Source organism: Mus musculus, chromosome 4, assembly GCF_000001635.26.
Source record: "Mus musculus strain C57BL/6J chromosome 4, GRCm38.p6 C57BL/6J".
In the NCBI taxonomy this organism is placed as follows: domain Eukaryota; kingdom Metazoa; phylum Chordata; class Mammalia; order Rodentia; family Muridae; genus Mus; species Mus musculus.
Window position 1 is genome coordinate 53,347,955 of NC_000070.6, and position 20,016 is coordinate 53,367,970.

Below are 20,016 nucleotides of genomic sequence, written 5' to 3' on the forward strand. Positions count from 1 at the left end.
GTAGAGTTCATTTAGGGCATGGGGAGGGGAGTTGAGAGGGTAGAGACAGAGAAAGGCGGGGAGGGGGGAGTAGAGGAGTAGAGGTCAACCATGAACACGTGGAGAGAGGGGAAGGGGAATGGGGAGAGAAGGGACAGAGAGGGAAGAGGGAAAGAGGGGAAGAGAGCGAGCGAGAGAGTGTGGAGGGGGCAAACATCCCCTTTTATACTGAGTCAGGCATACCCAGCTGTTGCCAGGTAATTGTGGGGCAGAGCCTAAAAGAAATGTTAACATAGAGACCCTGACTGCTGCTGTTTCTTCTTCTTCTTCTTCTTCTTCTTCTTCTTCTTCTTCTTCTTCTTCTTCTTCTTCTTCTTCTTCTTCTTCTTCTTCTTCTTCTTCTTCCTCCTCCTCCTCCACCTCCTCCTCCTTCTCCTCCTCCTCTTCCTTCTCCTCCTCTTCCTCTTCCTCTTCCTCCTCCTCTTCCTTCTCCTCCTTCTCTTTTTTCTCCCCTTCTTCCTCCTCCTCTTCCTTTATCTTTTTTTTTTCAACTAAGCAATCCTATTCTGAGATTTCACCTTCTTCTTCTTCCTCTTTGGCTCCTGTTTCTCCTGAAACATTTAAACGACAAAGTAAATTTAGGCTTAATGGAAAGGGAAAGCCCTCTTCCCTTCTCCTTACAAAAAAATTAATATTAAGGTATAATCTGTAAATTTATTTTTATTATTTTTTTATTGTGTTGGGGGCTTAGAGGAGTCCCAGGAGACTTGGGCCATCTGGCATGGATACTTGAGAACCCAACTCACCTGTAAGAACAGTATTGCTCTCTAAACCACTGAGCCATCTCTCCAACCCCAAGGTGTGGTTTATGAATGAAGTCATACTTATATTGCCTATCCAATATATGCATCAAAAACAAATGCTCGCCAGGCGGTGGTGGCACACGCCTTTAATCCCAGCACTTGGGAGGCAGAGGCAGGCGGATTTCTGAGTTCAAGGCCCGCCTGGTCTACAGAGTGAGTTCCAGGACAGCCAGGGCTATACAGAGAAACCCTATCTCAAAAAACCTAAAAAAAAAACCAAAAAACAAACAAACAAACAAAAAAACCCAAATGCTGGACATCCTTAGCCATCAAGGAAATAGAAATCAAAACTGCACTGAGATTCCATCTCACTCCAGTCAGTATGTTATCAAGAAAACAAATGACATCTAATGCTGAATGTGAGGACAGAGGGACACATCTCACAGCTGCTGGGAAGATAAACTGCTGTAGCCACTATGGCAGCCAGTGTGGAGGGTCCTCAAAACACTCAAAGTAAAACTACCATATGACCCAGCTTACTACTTCTGTGTATATCCCAAGAGAAGCAAATGAACACATTACAGAGATTCCTGCTTGTCTCTGTTCACTGCCACATTGCTCAAAATAGTGGGGTTATGGAGTCAGCCTAGGTGCTGTCAACAGATAGTAGCTACAGAATAAGTGGTATATAGACACAAAAGAGAACACACAAAACAAAATCAGATCATTTACAAGAAAATCAATGGACCTGAAGATAGTAAGTAGAAGAAGCCAGGTTAAAAAAGAACAAACATCACACATTTTACCTCATATGTGGAGTATAAATTAAAAAAAAAAAAGTAGGATTTTGGCAGGTAGGAAAGTTTGGTTTGGGACAGGGCATGTGCTCAAGTAGCTTCCTTGGACTAGCTGTGTGGTGTCCTCACTTAGTAGTAAATTAAACTAAAGTGATTTGATTAAAAAAGAGAGGGCTGGGCAGTGGTAGTACATGCCGTTAATCCCAGCACTCAGAGGCAGAGGTAGGCGGATCTCTAATTTGGAGGCCAGCCTGGTCTACAGAATGAGTTCCAGGACAGCCAGGGCTATACAGAGAAACCCTGTCTCAAAACAAACAAAGAAACAAACAAACAATAACCAACCAAACAAAATAGACCAAACAAAACAATACCACAAAAAGAAAAAAGGGTGGGTCGAGAGGTGGCTGGAAGTTAAGAGTACGTATGTGCTTGCAGAGGAACCAAGTTCAGGCTGGTTCCCCCAGTATCCATATCAGGCAGTTCACAACTGTCTGTAACTCCAGCTCCAGGAGATCTGATACCTTCTTCTGGCCTCTGTGGTCAACTTTACCCACATGTAAATAGTCACGCACAGACATTCAGATACACACACACGCACACACACACACTCAGTTAAAAATAAAATAAATCTAAAAATAAGAAAAGAAAAATATTTTAAAAGACCTATTTAGTAAACAAGAAGAATGGTGAGGGGGACTAAGAGGCACCATCAAACCCAGCCTGATTCAGAATCAGGGTTCATCTATTAGCTTTTTACAAAGAATCGGATCTAGACACTGCAAGCAGACTGTACCCACTGAAGGTGATTGCAAGAGGAAAGCCAGTTAGGAAACTGCAAACACAGACATCCAATGCACTAGCCTTGCGAACGTGCCTTTTTCCATGTGTCATCTCAGGTAACCCTCTCAATAACTCCTTGAAGTAGGGAGATGGAATTCTTATAGTGTTCATGGTACACCTGAAGCAACCAAGATACAGAGCTTAAGTGATTGCCTAAGGTGCCATAGCAACTGGGAAACTGACTGAGAGTGCTCCAGAGATAGTGACTTCCATTGTAATACTCTTTCCATGCCTACAATAAGCTAAAGGCCAACCTCTGTCACCTCCCAGTGTCCAGAGTATTAACCAACAACAGATGACAAGAGAGGCATCAGGTCAGAAATCTAATGTTTGCCCCAGGAGGTCACAGACATCTGAGGATAAACTCCTTAGAGGAAGTATTTCATTAATGAGCATGGCTTTTAGCCAACAACCAGAATGAAGAAAACTATGTCACGTACACCCCAGAAATGTAAGAACCTGTGTTCATGTGGCCTTGACAAGGTCCATTCATACAAGTCTGGAGAGTAAGCAGTAACTTTTATACTTTTCAGCTCTACTTGTGATTCCAAGAGAAGGTTTTGATGTCAACAAGATAGAGGAACTGATTGTTAAAGGACCTTCATATTATAAAGGACCTTCGTACAACAGGGTATGGAATTCGCCTCTTCTTGAAAATAACTTTTTAAGCCACTACCACATTGAGACATCAAGGGTACTCGTGAACACTGAACCTTGTTACAGAACTGAACCATGGCATTATCTCTGGCATTGATACAATTTGCGCAATTTTTCTATAAGGCTCCTCAGATAGAAAAACAATGTGTTTGAAAAACTGTGATTAAGCCAAGTTCAAATGATTTCTTCGTCCAGGACATCCCAAGAGGGGAATGACTTACTAAGCAATGTGAAGAATGGCAAATGAGACCATCAAATAGCGTTGGTATTGCTCATACCTGCAGAAAGAAGTTGATCACGCTGAACAGCTAGTCTAGGTATGACACATGCATGCTTATCTTGATTTCTCCCTCTTTCCTCAGAGCAGGTGTGACCAAACACTGCATTGTTTGCCACTGATTCCACATGTAGCCTCATAACCTTTAACACACATATACACACACTCAACAAACCACTACTAACACATTATTAGTTTTTAAACAAAACAAGCAGGCATAAAACAGCATGGATGGATGGGTAGACTAGAGAAGCAACAAATGAAGAGGGTTCAGACCAGAAAGACCTCCTATCTTCCAGAGGAAGTTAGGGCTGACCACCAGATCCCATTTGTTACTGTATCCTCAGCACTTTGCATAGTACTTGATAAATGATAGACTCTATTTGCCAAGGAGTTAACACCCTCATCACATGGTAGTAATGTTTTTCCATAGTCTTGTGTTTGGGTGTATGATATTAAGAAAAATACATGTAATTATTCTATATGATAGGTTTAGTTTCTGTATTCCTCATTTTTTTCTTGCTTTGTAACAATTCTAATAATTAACCTATATGGAGAATCCAATTTAAATGACCTTGGCTTGAATCTCAACTTTACACTACTAAGGAAATGACTTCTCCTCTCCAAGCTCTGGTATCTTCCAGAAGAATTCTAGGACTGGGCCAGTGTTTGAATTTTAATATCATCCCCAAATTCCTATGCTAAAATTATTCATCAGTGTGTTGGTACCGAGAGATAGGCTGTCTGGAAAGTGAGTTGATAATGAGGGCAACGCAACGCCCTGAGGGATAGATTAATATCTCATTAAACAAGACAGGGTAATTATTTGCTGTGTTTGGACACTGTAAGTACTATCGTCTTTGAAGTCACCAACTAAAGATCAGCCCTATCATAAAGTATAATGCAAAGCCTCAAAAGTTAAACAGTACAGCTCATGAACACGCGCAGACAGAACACAAAACAGAAGAGAATCTCTGAAAGAGACCTCAAGATCTAATAATGCTGGGTATTGTGTGCACATAATAGACTATTAGTCTAGCAGAAAATAAGCTATGAGAATTTGAAAGCGAGAGATAAAAATATTGAAAGCAACCAGAGAGATGTTGAGTGACTTGCCAAGTTGAAACAGCTAGTGAATCACAGAGTTGGTGTTTGAATGCAGATATCCTGATTCTAAAGTTTCTTGTCTCTACATAACATTATGTTTCTATAACATACAAGTGCACACCAGAAAGTACAACATGCTGCCACATGTTTTCAAAGAAAGAAAAATGTGTCTTTGCTCACATATCCATATAGAACTAGAAAGACACATAAGAAAATAGATAATCAATCAATTTTGGAGAACCTGGGACAGGCAAAATATGAATGGGAGTTGTGTGCATTTTTGTAAATAGCAATATATATTTTATACATATACATATATATGTAAAACCTATTGGGGGATGACTTTGTGTGCTGTGTATTCTTATGCTGATTTCTATGCCCAGATATCTGATTGCATTCCAGATGTTGACATAGTCAAACATCTCCAGTCTCAATGTTATGTAAAAAGTGTCTTGCATCACCTCTAAGAGCTGAGCAGAAGAAGAGAATAAGGCAAGACTTCCAATCCCAGTGAGGAACTTCCAAGAGAAAAGGACTACAAGGACTAGAACAAAGTGTGGAGGATTGGCCATGATGTCTCCGTGAGAGAGCAGCCATAAGGACACATGTGGACCGGAGCAAGCCAGCGCAAGATCAGATGGCAAGGAATGGGGTATGTGTCTGGGAGTAGGCAGGCAGCCTAGGCAGATTAGAATAGCTCAGAACTTGCCCAGCTTGCAGCTTGTTAATAAAAAATACCAGGTCTCTGTGTCGTTTATTTGGAAGCTGAAATGGGCTAGAATGGATGCAGAAATAATCCTGTCAAATAATGCTGTAAAACATTAGTTTTACATCAACTGGACCTCAAAATGAACTAAATGCAAATACACAAAGTAAATGCCCTTTCTAGGCAAGCATTCCCTGGGTACCCTGAACAGACCTATCCTCTTTGATGTATACATATTAGCCGTGACTAATTTTTTTTTCTCATACATCACAAACTCCCCAACTCACCTAGACACCAGCTAACCTGTGAGCTCTTCAAAGGTGAGGTTCTGTTTCTTTCATTCTTGTCCACCCAGCATATCACGTAGAGCCTGGCATGTGGCAAGCATCCAGTGCATGGAAAATAGCAGTCAGGGGAAGTGAGATCATCCAGCCAAGTGTATGGTCTCAGCACTCTGGAAAGAGGAATTGACTGGAACCCCCATAGAACCCTGGGAGTATAAAGAGGAAGTGAGAAGGAAGAAAATACAGTAAGAGTTGCAGAAAAGATGCACCTGACCCAGTGAGGACAAAGGGGTGAAACGGGATCTGTGGGTCAGTGTTGATCAGGACAAATGTGAAAGGCAAACTGAAGAAATAGCAAAAATTGAACTCGAAGCTAAGACCTTAAAAGGCAGGGCTCAGCACTGCAGATTCAGGCCTAGAGCCCAGTGACAAGACAGCAGAGGGCACAGGAAAGACCTGCACTGGAAGAGACCCTTGTTTGCAATGAGCCACTCCCACGTTTGATGTGTTGCTTTCTGTTCTTTTGTCCTCTTTGTCTGCAGTCACACAGAGGCTGTAGACAGATCCACTCTAGGTTCAGGTTATATTTTTTTCCCCAGCAAAATTAATTCCAGATTCTCTGAGCAGTGAGTCTGACCCAGTAGCCAGACCATCCCCACCCTCAACAAGGCTAGGACTCTCTTTGAGAGTGAGTAGCTTTGCATACCCTTATTGTGATTCATGAGATTATATTCCCTTGTTTACTTGGGTTGATCACCAAAGCTGCACAATAGACTTTATTTTAAAGGTTAGCACTAGCCTAGGTAAATATGAAGCAAAACAAGTCAGGGGTTTGCCTCAAAATATCGTAAAGGAAAGACATTTTGGCATGTATTAATGAGTCAGATGGGTTCTGTACTGTTCATTTTTAAAGCTAGGTGTGGAGTGCACACAGCGGGTTTATCATCTTCTCTGCGTTTTTTTCTGCACATGCTTAAAATCTGCTATAATAAAATGTTAATAAAAACAGCATGTTCTGTTTTAAGTGCTGACCTAGAATTTTAGGTAGCCAAGGATCAGATCTTAATGGGCTTACATTTATCTATGAAGAGGCTTTTTAGCTTTTTCCCATCATCAGCTTGATAAGATGAATTATTCTGGGGCACCATAACCTCTTTTTAATTGGTCTCTCTGAATAATAGGATTGCTGTCTATCTTTCCTTTCATATTCCTTTCCAAATTTTCAGACTTTTTTCACATGAGTGACTATTTTCTTTAACATTAGGAAAACCAACAAATCTGTTATCAGTAAATAAGTATTACTAAGAAATATTTATTATCCATATGGACTCACTGAGCTTTCATCTACACGATGGATTTATCTCATATTTAATGTGAAAAATGATTTGAAATTTTACAGATGGCAAGAAGGTATGTATTTCTGTCCCCTAATGAATAACAAAATAACGGGTAAAACTTGGAAGTTTGGGAGGTCTGAGGAGCAGTCATCCGGAATGGAATGTACTTCGAGTTAAAGAGACTTCTTCCTAAGAGATGGGACAGCTGAATAAAAACATTAAAAACCTGAATAGATGCAAGGATGTGTTTGCGGAGGGAAATGTTTATGCCATTACCTCAGTCCTGAATGTCACTAGCAAATACTGCAAAGTAATGAAGGAGGCCATTAAAGTAGGGACGGAAAACCATCCTCCAATGTTTCAGGAGACACTCTGACATCTTAATTATATTCTGCCACCTAGTGACTGAGGAAGATGAACGTACTTGCTTAGCCAGGCTCCAAGTGCACACACAGGGCAGTCCTGCACCTCTTGGTTTCAAGAGTCCTGGCCTGACCCACAGGGATTGGGCGTGGGGTGAGAGTGATTCTATCAGCACTGGTGTGCCTCGACTGCCATCTGCTCACTACTCCTACTACAACTGTAAAGGAACCTACAGATATGGCTGAAGCTGCAAAGCTCTCTATTGCTCCCAGACCAAGGAGCTGGAAGTCCTCTCTCCATCGAAGCACAGCTCCCCAGCCCAGGGCTTCCTCAAGCTCTTTGTAGAGGGCTGTCAGGTTCAACAAACTAAACTAATTTCCATTTGGGTATTTTTAATTCCAAAGTTCCATGATCAGGATAAAGTAAATGTAGTGACTGCAACCAGTAAGATGGGCCAAAGTTTACTCCCAAGTCCTTGAGATCTCACAAGTCTGGACGTGGGAACTGGTATGAATAACCCCCCACATGCCCCATGAAAAATAAAGCAGTGCTTTGAAGTCACATCCTCTGGCATAGCACAATTTCTCTTCCCTTTGATGATGAGGCCCATAATGCATTGCAGTGGTTTTTCCTAGGCTTGACCTCAGCATTTCTAGGCAAGAACCACAGAATTATGTGACTCTCCCAAAGCTCTCCAGGTTCTCCTCTGTCATTGGTCAGCATCCTTGGCACAGTTGCTAATGGACAGACGTTGTGTTATAGCTGTGGTATTTAATAAGGCTCTCCATTCTGTGCAGGAACTGCGGACAGGATCTCAGAACACGCAGCTAAAGCACCAGCATCATCAAGAAGGCTGTGATACCGACCCGGATACCAATAACAGCCTTCGGGGGCTTTTTGAACACAAGATGAAGGCATGCGACACCAGAATAAAGCTTTGGTTGAGAAAGTGACTGGGACAGACTGAGCTATTTTTCCAAATATGCAAACTATCAACATGCTTTGAAACTAAGGTTTTATTGGAACACAGATATATGTCCCTTCCTTTAAGAATTAAGATGTGTTCTACTCTATGGTGGTTCTCACAGAGGCCACATGGTCTGCCAAGTTTAAACGATTAATTCCCCTTCCCTGTGCAGAAAGCCTGTCAACCCACAGCCTGAATGAACTACCCGGGGGAGAAGTTCCTGTCACTCGTCTGAAATCATATTTTTCCAGTCGGCTTCTGAAAAGAATTACGGATTTTACTTGACATAGATATAAGGAATCATTTTCTGAGTTAGCTGGTAACTGGTACCCAAAAACAGAGAGATAAAGGGAGAGAAGATGAGGGCAGGACAGACCTGGGGAGCAGGCTGGCCACATTTATGTTTGCCACCTGCTTTGGTATAATTCAAAATCAGCCTCAACACTAAGGTCATGTGGGGCTAGAGAATTATTGCTATGGAGATGGGGAAATCTGTCCTCCAGATTGCAGGGATAATAAGTGCTATGCCTGGCTCCACTAGATGTCAGCAGCAACCCCAAAATTATGACAAAATATATCCCTAATGATTACCAAATGTCCTCTAAGGAGACAAAATGTCCTTCGTTAAGATACAGAAGCATACCTTTAGTGCCAGCACTCAACAGGCAGAAACAGGTGGATCTCTCCGAGTTCAAGACCAGTCTAGTCAACACAGTAAGTTCCAGGATAACTGGGGCTACACAGTAAGACCCTGCCTCAAAGCAACAAGAAAAAAAGTCGCATCTTCTTTAAGTACTCCTTCAATGACCAATTTCAAGCTACCAGCTCAATAACATGGAACATGGCTACATGTGGGGAAAAGATTATTGCTCAAGCCAGGAAGAACCATCGCCAGCATACTGCTGTGTGAGAACGTTCTTGCATGGTGGTAATCATATTGTCCCATTTTAAAGACTGAACTAACTGTGTCTCTCCAGGTTTGATGCAACCCTATAAACTACAGTTGGTAGGCAACATCCAAAGCACAAGTAAACAGTAACTTTTATGGTTATTGAAAACATTCAAGGGCTGGGAGCTGGATTAGTGGACAAGTGTGAGGATCTCTGTTCAGAGTCCCAGTACCTATGTAAAGCTGGGCACAACAGCACACATCCTTATCCCAGGGCTCCTACAGCATCATGGGAGGTGGAGAAATGGGAATCTCTGCAAGCCGCAGGACCAGCTAACCTTGGAAAACAAGAGATTGTCTCAAACCAGGTAGACAATGAGAACTGACAGGCAGGGTTGTCCTCTGACCTCCATATGTATCCTGTAGTCAACATGTGCCTGCACAACACACACACACACACACACACACACACACACACACACACACACATACACACACACACAAGAGCATATTGGTGAAATGTGCTTTTCAGTGGATTTGACAAGATGAATTAGTCCCCCAAAAGCTGAGCGATTGTAGCAGTTATATGGATTTGGATTCCATTTAATGTGTTGATTGAGCTTTGTAGTTTATTTAAATCAGTTGAATTTGGGGTGTATCTATCACAGACATCATGACATTAGCCTTGGAATAATTTGCATTAAGAGCAGTGACCATGGTTAATTACTCAGAACCAATTACCAAGGCCATTCTCAGGCCACAACATTAAAGACATTTCTTCAGCACCCAGGAGGACACTTACCCTCTTGTTCCAGGAGGTAAGTCATCTATTTTTATCTCCAGTTTCGCATCATTAGGATACAGGACTATTTCTATCAACCCTGAGTTCATGGAGGGTATTAAAATGAAGGTTTTGTAGAAACATCAATACTGGAGTGTCTATATTGAGTTCGTGCTACTTGAAGTCACAGGCCAATGGAAGGGCAATAAAAGCTACAGTCTTATTCTGCTTCCTACATTTCTGCACAAGATAATTCTTCACAGTGATCAATGATGTTAACACTTCTGGGATTTCCTTTCCTCTTACGAGTTGTGACATTCTGGTCTCCCTGGATAATGAGACCAAAGATAGTTGCATTCAGAATCATGAGAATTTTACCAATGATGAAACACAGTGTTGTATGTGCTTATAGTTCCAGATACTAATGAGGTGGAAGTTGGGGCCTCATTTGAGTGAAGTTAAAAAAGAAAAAAAGAAAACTTTGTGATGGCCTCTGGTATTGTGTGATTACAAGTAACCTCTAAGATTCAGCTCTGAATCTGGACACACACACACACACACACACACACACACACACACACACACACACACACACACAGAGATTTGTACATTTGAGCTTCACCTCCAGGTCAAAGCCACTCATGTTCAAGGATTTCCTTTGACTGTTTCACTGTCTTGTGGGATATTGGCATCTTATAAAATGTTTTCTAATACCTACTCAACAGTCAGCAAGCATTGCAAAAGTATTCATGTGCACAAAGAAAGGTGTCCCCAACATCCTGGCATCAAGACACACTTAAATATGCAGTAGCTGAGGGCAGTAGCTGAGGGCACAGTTGAATGCTAGTGTATGGTTGCATATCCAAGGGCATGGGATCAGTCATAACCAAAATAAGAAAGAAATACAAAAATAGATAAAATGGGTCCTCTCATACAATGAGCAACAATCAATAAAGTAAATATTAAAATCCATATGTTATATTTCAGGATGGAATAAAGAATTTCAGTGTTTTAGTCACTTTTCTGTTGCTATAATAAAGTACACTGAGAAGAGCAAGGTGGAGGAAGGGTTCACTTTAACTTATAGTTCCAGCAGGACGAAGTCCATCATGATGAGGAAGGCCTGGCAAAAGTTAGACAAAGCGTGGTAAGAAGGCCAGAAGCTGGCCTATCACACTTTCACCAACATATAGGAAGAGGGGAAAAGAACAAGAAGTGGAGCAGGGCTCAACTCCTCCCACTCTGCTTCCAGGGACATACTTCCCCATCAAGGTTCCACCTTTTAAAGGTTCTGTAACCTCCCCAAACAGTGCCACTCCCCAAGGACTGAGTCTTCAAAACTACAAGTCTACAGGGGACATTTCTCATCCAAACCACCATGCATACGCTTTAGTTACATAGACCATATAACTACCAGAGGTACATATAGTGATTTTATAGGCAAAAATATGAATATAAAAGTTGTAAATGAACTTTAAATCAGCATATTATGACAAATTTCTGTGCTTTAAGCTAGATGAATACAAACAAGTCTCACTAAATTCTTTGTCGATCTTACCTGTGTAGCTCACCTCCCACAGATCATGTAGTAAGTATAACTAGAGCCTATTTGTTCTACAAGTAAAATTCTGGCCTAAAAATCAGTATAAGCTGCTGCTGCTACTACTGCTCCTCCTCCTCCTCCTCCTCCTCCTCCTCCTTTGCCTCCTCCTCCTTCTTCTTCTTCTTTTTCTCTTCTTCCTTCTCCTCTTCTTTCCTTCCTTTTCCTCCTCCATCCTCCTTCTTTTGTTTGTTTAGCATTCTTTTGGGAGTTTCACTGTGTAACTCTGGTTTTCCTGGAACTTACTATGAGAACAGGCTGACCTCAAACTCACAGAGATCCCTCTACCTCTGCATCCAGACTGCTGAAATTGAAGACGCGTGCCACTACACCTGGCTAAGCAGTCTTCCTAAGACTAAGACTGGCACAAAGACTGAAGAGAAACCTAGAAAACTGCCATAAATAATTGTTACTTTGAGAGAGGACACCTTTCTTTATAAAAATCAAGTGGCTCATATTTAAAATGTACCTGAATTGGATTGTGCCTGAGGAATTAGTAAAGAAAGAAAGTTTGAAATGGTTCAGAGGTCATTAACAATAGTGGATTTTGACAATCAATAAAGAAAGAGAAGATCTTACAAGGGCTTTAAGATGAGTTTGAAGGAATAATTACTAGACTGTGCCAATAAGGTACTGTAGGGTCTACAAAATTGGAGGTAGTTGGAGAAAAACGATTCCTCTATAAAGCAATTGAATCTTCACTTCCATACTCCCTATAATTATGTTTATTATAGAGTCTCAAGTCCAAAGGCAAAGGCTCTCACAATTTATAGTACTCAACTTTCCTCAGTGGGTATATCAATCAAGATAAGATAAGCTTATGCAATCAAGATGAGCAGTTCTTAACAAATGTTTATTTCTCACCCATATGATAAAAGCAGGCTGGCAGGGTTCTCAGCCCATGCTCTAAATCATTGTAGGATAGAAGGTCCCCTTCAAACAGTGCTCTAACCAGTCCAGTGCATCGAGAAGGGGGCACACAAACACATTTCAGCTCTGGAAGACTCCATTCAGAAGCGGCATACACTCTTTCCACTTGCATTCTGTTTGTCAAACTAAATGGCATGGTTAAGACTGGCATCAGGGAGGAAGAAAGTGGAAGGAAAATTAGAATGACAGGAAGCAGCTCAAACACCCACCGTGTTGACAACCAAGACATAAAGACTCTGAGTGATGACACTATGGGTCTTCTCCTACCCATGGTTCTTAATTCACAAGGTAGATCGAATTTAGCCACGCCCATCATGCTATCTTTGCCTTTCCTCCTGCATGAACAATATGTACGATACCTAGTTAGCTCTTAATATTTGCCCCATTGGCTGACATCATTTTTTAAAAATTTTACAGACACAGCGCATTAGAGATTGCTATTTTGAAGTCCTGTGAGCCTTTGTGCAGTTGCGGCCCCTTTCTTGCCATTATCAGTTGTGGAGAGTTCCTCAGTTCTCTAAAGCAGAGACCCACCGAGTTTTGAGCTCATAAAATCACATAAACCCCACCACTACCGTACCTGGCGTTCTGTGCTGCCGTCAGAAAATGTGTGTGTCGCTTAGAGGTCCCAGAGGATCCAACACAGAGTGGGAGGTTCCTATTCTTAGTGTGCCAGATGAGAGAAATTGAGCTGCACCCCCTGGGGACGGGGAGAACACTGGGACAGAATTTGGAAGAAACTGAGGCAGAACAAGACTCAAAGATAGACTGGGTTTGGGAAATTAAATATAATTAGCATTGCTGTCTTTTGTCACGTCTCCCTCTCTATGTCCATCTCCACCGGTTTTGGGTTTGTCAGCATGGCTTTCTCAAGCCAGTTTCTTCCAGAAGAGAAGAGAATAGAGTATGGGACCTTAGGGAGTCCTAGGGTTATAAGCAGAGGGGAAATGAGGGTCATCCTTAGCTCTACTTAGAAAGATCCCAAGGAAGCCACTGACGCGTGGTGATACTGCAAGGCATGTGCTCATTAATTTATTAACTAATTTATTTATTGTTTGATTTTCTTCTGCAGCACTGTGGATCACAACCATGGCCTCATTCGTGTTAAGCACATGATCTAGCACTGAGCTACAGCCGCAGCACCTAAGCTTATGACTTTATAGAATTCCCCTGGCTACCTGTCTGGAAAGTAGATCGGACAGAAGCACAAGTGGAAATGGTCCTTGTCCAAGCATCCCAGATCCTTGATGAATCCTCTCCTCCACTGCCTTTTGTAAGAGAGAAACATTACAGGTATCTGGAGAGGCCAAGAACAAGAAGCCCTTTGTGTTCGTTTCTGTTGCTTTCAGAAAAACATAACTTGGGTGCTTCATACACTACAAGCTTTGGGACAGAAATCCCAGTAGACTTATTCACTGAGGCTGGAAACCTAGTGGAAACTGCTCACACTGATTGTGGTTATTGCTTCTTTCCATATGTAAAACCATGACATTGCATCATACTTTTTTTCCTGAGCTTGCAATGGCTGGAGAACCCTGCTATAAAGATTGTAGTCCCCCATTACTGGAAGGATCTCCGAGCTTGGTGCAAAATCTGAGCCAGGCTTCCCTTTCTCTGTCTGGTTTGGCTGAAGAGTGTCCCTGAGCACAGGTGCCTGGCTTTATCTGAAGAATGACCTTGTGCAAAGCTGCTTCACTCAGCACAGAAGTCCCACTCTGCCTTCCCACCAGAATGATAGTTACCTACTGTATTATGATCAATTAACCCTTTCCACCCACACCCCTAAAGGCCTTATATACCCTATAAGTTGGGTGTATAAAGGAGACTCCTCTCACTGCTGTTGAAACTGTTGGTTCTCATGGCCATTGGAAACCTGCTCTCTGCTTCTGATCCCATTGTCTTTACAGACCAATGGCTAATGCTACCCCCACCCCCAACTCTGCCTAGGAGAAGAGAGACCACAGCTACTACAACAAGGCTCAAAAAAAATCTAGCTTTCCATACCCCTCAACCCTGTCTTTCCCTCTATCTATCAAGCTTGCTTTTATTATTTTCAGAAGAAAATCCTGGGCCTTGCATATGATGGGCAAGCATTCTACACTGAGGTAAACCCAATCTCCTCCTCCTCCTCCTCCTTCTTCTTCTTCTTCTTCTTCTTCTTCTTCTTCTTCTTCTTCTTCTTCTTCTTCTTCTTCTTCTTCTTCTTCTTCTTTCTCCTCCCCCCCTCCTCCTCCTCCTCCTCCTCCTATTCCTCTTCTTCTTCTTCATTTTTACATTGGTGTTCTGCCTCCAGTATGTTTGTGTGAGGATGCCAGATCCCTTGGAACTAGAGTTACAGATAGTTGGGACCTGCCATATGGGTGCTGGGATTTGAACCATGGTCCTTTGGAAAAGAAGCCAGTACTCTTCACCACTGAGCCATCTCTCCAGCCCTAAGTGCTCACATCCTGAAGTTTAAGCACAAACCAAAAAGGAGCAAACTAGATAAAGGCAGGGGTTTTAACTCGAAAAACCTAACCTTAGTGACATACCTCCTCCAGAAAGGTCACATCTCCTAACAGTGCCACCAACTGAGGATCAAGTATTCAGATAACTGAGTCTATGGGGGACGATTCTCATTCAAATCACAATATCTTGATTTTTGTTTCAATATTATATTAAATACATTTTATATTGCTATGATAAAATACCATAATTGAGGTGACTTATAAAAGAAACCATTTAATTGGGCTCATGGTTCCAGAGAGTTAATGTCTGTGATGGCAGAGTAAAGGCAAGAGGCAGAAGAGCTTACATCTCTAAGAAGAAGCAGAGAACACAATGGGAATGACATGTTGCTTTTGAAACCTCAAAGCCCTCCTCTAGTGACCCCCTCCAACAAGGCCACACCTGCTAATTATTTCCAATCAGTTTCACCAACTGGGGACCAACTATTCAAACTTAGGAGCCATTCTAACAAGAACCACCACAAGTATGTATAGGTCTACCTCACTATCTTTAAAGACAAAGGGATATTTGTAAAGTAGATGTGTTACAGTAAAATTTATATCCAATTTCACAACCTAAAACCCTCTGGAAACTCTGGGTAAATTTGCAGCTTATGTATGGCAGTAAAACCTAACCTGAAACTTTCAAAGACCTTTTTTCAGCCCACTTAGTGAATATTGCTGATTTTCAATGAAAAATTATAATGTGTTTCATTAATGTTATTTATTATTTTAGATTCAACTAATTATGCTGTATAATTTACAACCAAAAATTCTAACTGTGAAACATATCTTACCTTCAAGAGTTTGGGGACCTAGCAATATCCTTTCATTTCTAAAGAAAACTTAGTGAAATATCTAGAATTTTATTAATAATTAATTCAAGAATTTATCCATACCATATCAAATATTGTTCTAGTGTTTTCTATGAACTAACCAATGCACTTTTTCCAACAATTCTAATGTAGTGTTATTAGGATTACCATTTTACAGATTTGAAAAACTGGGACACCAAAAAATGTGGTTTCCACAGTCAAGAATGAATAAGACAGAACTGAATCTGGCCAGCTAGTCCTTTATGCTATATTTGTCCTTTTGCATCTGCGAATTCTATCAGTATCACATTAGCTCTTAAGCCAATTGCTTAATATCAGGGTTTTGGTTTTGGTTTGTTTGGGGTTTTTTTTGGGGGGGGTTGTTTGGTTGTTGTTGTTGTTTGATTGTTTGTTTAGGTTTTTAATTTTTTTTATTTTCTGTTTTTTTGAGACAGGATTTCTCTGTGAAGCCCTGGCTGTCCTGGAACTCACTCTGTAGACCGGGCCAGCCTCGAACTCAAAAATCTGCCTGCCTCTGCCTCTCTGCCTCTCTGCCTCTCTGCCTCTCTCTGCCTCTCTGCCTCTCTCTGCCTCTCTGCCTCTCTGCCTCTCTGCCTCTCTGCCTCTCTGCCTCTCCTGCCTCTCTGCCTCTCCTGCCTCTCTGCCTCTCCTGCCTCTCTGCCTCTCCTGCCTCTCTGCCTCTCCTGCCTCTCTGCCTCTCTGCCTCTCTGCCTCTCTGCCTCTCTGCCTCTCTGCCTCTCTGCCTCTCTGCCTCTCTGCCTCTCTGCCTCTCTGCCTCTGCCTAGTGCTGGGATTAAAGGTGCGTGCCACCACTGCCCCCACTTTGACCTCGTTTTTTAAAAAGTAAAACCTTACAAACAGAGCTAGCTGAGCAGCAGCGTGCACCTTTCATACCAGCATTTGGGAGAAGGAATCTGAGGGATTCAAAGCCAGACTTGGCTACACAGTGACTTCGAGCCAAGCGTGGATTACGTGAGATCCCATCTCTAAAGACCAAAAATAAGATAGCCAACAAATCTCGACATCCAAGATTCATCTGGTGTCGTCCTTGATCACACTCCACTTTACTTACAGAAACCCCATCTCTTGCCAAACCTGGAGCTTGTCAGTTTGGCTCATCTAGCTACCCAGCTTGCTCTGGGGGGTCTCCCCCTCACCTCCTGAGCGCTAGTACTACAGTCAGCCTGTTTCGCCATGCCCACCCAACAGTTGTGAAGGTGCTGTGGATCTGAAGTCTGGCTCTGCCTTACACAGCAAGCCTTTATTCTCAAGGTCATTTCCTTAACACTAAAATAAATATTATAAGATTTAAAAAGCTGGGCTGGCAAGAGGGCTCAGTGGGTAAGAGCATTGACTGCTCTTCTGAAGGTCCTGAGTTCAAATCCCAGCAACCACGTGCTGGTCACAACCATCTATAATGAGATATGACGACCTCTTCTGGTGTGTCTGAAGACAGCTACAGTGTACTTATGTATAATAATAAATAAATCTTTGAGCCAGAGCGAGCAGAGCTGACCACAGTGAGGACAGGCCCTAAAATTCAGTTCCCAACAACCACATGAAGGCTGAAGGCTCACAACATCTTTACATCTACAGTGTACTCACATAAATAAATAAATAAATAAATAAATAAATAAATAAATAAATAAATCTTTAAAAAATATATTTAAAAAGCTAAAGTCTTGTTGAGAATCCTTTAAGTGTTCTTTTGAAGGATATTGTCTTCATTCAGCTTTCTATTATTGTGACAGAATACTGTAACCAAAAGATACTTGGGAGAAGAAAGAGTAGTTTATTTTGTTCAGGCTACCACAGAACACTAGATCATTGTAAGTAAGGCAGGGCAGGAACCTGGAGACACAGACTTCAGCAGAGGTCATGAAGGAATGTTGTTTACTGGCTTGCTCAGTCTGCTTTCTTACACACCCCAGGACCACGTGTTTAGGGGTGGCACCATCCACAATGTGCTGAACCTCTCCACACTAATAAAACACCCCACAGGCTATTCTTATGTGTCAGGCTGATAAAAAAAAAAGTTTTAGAGCAAACAAAACACTAGCCAGCACAGGTATCAATATCCATCCTTAAATCAATTAGGGTTGGAATAAAAACAAGATTAATAAGAACTGTTTCTATCTTTGTGGCCAATAAATGGGAATTACTAATAAAAGAAAATTTGGACAATGTTCAAAAAACCATATACAAGTCCCCAATCACTGCTCATATCGAGAGCCAGAAGTGCTATAAGAGCAAAGGAGAAGAAAACATGACCCAAGCTCTTTTGCATAGGTGTTATCTCATACTATGCAGATGGCCCAATTTCCATCTGTCGCCTAAATTCTAGTGTGTGTGTGTGTGTGTGTGTGTGTGTGTGTGTGTGTGTGTCTAGTGTGTGATATGCATGCAAGGGTATGCACATGTGAGTTTGCATATGGAAGCCAAAGGTTGGTGTAACTTTCAACATTATTTTTTGAGACAGTGTCTCTCACTGAAATTGGAACTTGCCAATTTGGCTAAACTAGCTGGTCACCAGGTCCCAGAAATCAGCTTGTTTCCCACTTCTTAGCACCAGGATTGTAGATGCGCACAGGTGCTGGGACCTGAACTCCAGTCCTCATCCCTTTGCAGCAATGGTGTGACCTACGGAACCATTTCCCCACCCCCCCCCCAATGTTATTTTTAAAATCAAGGGTAAGGTTAAATTTTCGAGAATATAACAGTCTATACAAAGCTCCTCTGCACTACTGCTCAGAGGAACCCACCGGGAACCCTCAGGACACAGGAAATGAGGGGCAGCCTGGAACCGGAGCCTTCCGGTTTCCTTCTCTACCTGTAGCAGATCCTCTGCCACAGGGCTCCATATCAAAATAGCGCTGGGAGGGAGCGAGCCTCCTAGGAGTGCAGACAGGGCTGTGAGTGCAGGTAGGATCAACACTGCTGCTCTGAGGAACCCTCAGGACACAGGAACCAAGGGGCTGTCTGGGACAGGAGTCTTACAGTCTCCCCGCCCAGAGCTGATCCTGTGCCACAAAGCTACATACACAAATACCTCCAGGAGAGATATGGTCTCCCTGTAGTGCCTACACACCTGCAAGCACAGGTAAAACCACCACCTCTCTTCAAATTCCTGGCCCAACAGGGACACTCACAGAGCCATCAGGACACAAGAACCAAGGATCAGCTGGGAACAGGATCCTTCTGGTCTCTGTCTGCACCCCTAAGCTGACCCTGTACTACAGCTCTCTATACCCAAATTCCTCCTGGAGAGAACTGGTCTCCCAGGAATATTGACATACAGGCTTGTAGGAGGGACAAGCCAAAGTCAGCGACAGCAAGACCAGCTAACACCAGAGATAATCAGATGGCAAAAGGCAAGTGCAAGAGCATAAGCAACAGAAACCAAGACTACTTGGCACCATCAGAACCCAGTTCTCCCACCACAGTGAACCCTGGTTACCCCAACACAGCAGAAAAGCAAGACTCCGATTTAAAATCATATCTCATGATGATAATAGAGGAATTTAAGAAGGATATAAATAACTTCCTTAAAGAAATACAAGAAAACACAGGTAAACAGGTAGAAGAGCTTAAAGAAAATCCCTTAAAGAATTACAGGAAAACACAACCAAAGGAACTGAAGGAACTGAACAAAACCATCCAGGATCTAAACATGGAAATAGAAACAATAAAGAAATCACAAAGGGAGACAACACTGAACATAGAAAACCTAGGAAAGAGACCAGGAGTCATAGATGCAAGCATTACCAACAGAATACAAGAGATAGAAGAGAGAATCTCAGATGCAGAAGATATTATAGAAAACATTGACACAACAGTCAAAGAAAACGCAAAATGCAAAAAGCTCTTAACCCAAAACATCCAGGAAATCCAGGACACAATGAGAAGACCAAACCTATGGATAATAGGTATAGAAGAGAGCAAAGATTCCGAACTTAAAGGACCAGTAACTATCTTCAACAAAATTATAGAAGAAAACTTCCCTAACCAAAAGAAAGAAATGCCCATGAACATACAAGAAGCCTACAGAACTCCAAATAGATTGTACCAGAAAAGAAATTCCTCCCATCACATAATAATCAAAACACCAAACACACTAAACAAAGAAAGAACATTAAAAGCAGTAAGGGAAAAATCAAGTAACATATAAAGGTAGACCTATCAGAATTACCCCAGACTTCTCACCAGAGACTATGAAAGCAAGAAGATCCAGGGGAGATCTCATACAGACCCTAAGAGAACACAAATGCCAGCCCAGACTACTATACCCAGCAAAACTCTCAATTACCATAGATGGAGAAACCAAGATATTCCATGACAAAGAGAAATTTACACAATATCTTTCCACAAATCCAGCCC

The 20,016-nt window shown here is 42.0% G+C and overlaps 1 long non-coding RNA gene across 2 annotated transcripts in view; it reads right to left on the minus strand.

The window, feature by feature from the left end:
* Positions 1-460: 460 nt before the first annotated feature.
* Positions 461-20,016, minus strand: part of Gm12496 — a 55,411-nt gene continuing 35,855 nt past the window's right edge. For both annotated transcript variants that reach the window (XR_881282.1, XR_390569.2), the window contains one exon: positions 461-590. This is a non-coding gene — a long non-coding RNA (predicted gene 12496). The remainder of the gene's footprint in view (positions 591-20,016) is intronic.